This window comes from Sinocyclocheilus anshuiensis, unplaced genomic scaffold (assembly GCF_001515605.1).
Source record: "Sinocyclocheilus anshuiensis isolate Anshui unplaced genomic scaffold, SAMN03320099.WGS_v1.1 scaffold13, whole genome shotgun sequence".
In the NCBI taxonomy this organism is placed as follows: domain Eukaryota; kingdom Metazoa; phylum Chordata; class Actinopteri; order Cypriniformes; family Cyprinidae; genus Sinocyclocheilus; species Sinocyclocheilus anshuiensis.
Genome location: NW_015538026.1, coordinates 2,898,806 through 2,899,824, shown reverse-complemented (window position 1 = coordinate 2,899,824; position 1,019 = coordinate 2,898,806).

The window sequence follows — 1,019 nt, the reverse complement described above, 5'->3', positions numbered from 1 at the left end:
AGGGTGGGACGTTCGCTTTCAGTGCTATCAGGCTAAAGTTAGCATTTTCCAAGATCTCCTACTGCACCTTTAACGAAAGAATCGCGTTAAGGAAAAAATATCACAATGTGATCACTCACTTACATAGTAGCCTACCTGGAAAACCATCAGCCCATCGTCTACAATGTGTCACTCAAAGAGTGGTTTGATTACAAACATTCTTTAAAATATGTTATTTTTTGTGCTCTGCAAAATAAAGTCATATTAGAACGAACTGAAGGTGAGTAAATTATGACAATTTTCATTTTTGGGTATACTATCCAGACAAGAATGTGAGTTCGTTCAGCACTCAAGAGGTCAGTTGACATTTCTCTTCCTCTGTTGGTTCTCTGCTTTCTGACATTTTTGAGATCCAAAACTTCTTTTTTTTATTCTTCAGAAGGAAGCAAACCGTCAAATTAAACAGTTGCTTTGTCTGTTCTGTTTGAGCTCTGTGGAACAAATTCATTTTCTGATTCAAAGTTTTTGTGCACAGTTCTATTTGCCGGTATAGGGTATTAAAAAAAGAAATGTAAGAAACAATTGGATTTGTGGGGGGGGGGGGAACATAGGCCTACCTACCCTGAATGAAGCCAGCATGAATGTGGATTTGCTAAAAACAATATCTAAACAGCTTTATGTAGGGTGATAACACGTCTTCTTTTTCCACGGACACGTCTGGCCGAGATTTCTAAATTGCTTAAAGGGGTCATATGATGTTGTTAAAAAGAACATTATTTTGTGTATTTGGTGTAATGAAATGTTTATGCGGTTTAAAGTTCAAAAAACACATTATTTTCCACATACTGTACATTAATGTTTCTCCTCTATGCCCCGCCTTTCTGAAACGAGTCGATTTTCACAAAGCTTATCAGTCTGAAAAGCGAGGTGTGCTCTGATTGGCCAGCTATCCAGTGCGTTGTGATTGGCCGAATACCTCAAGCGTGTGACGGAAATGTTACGCCCCTTAACATACTGTGATGCCCTGTCCGGCCGGAGCA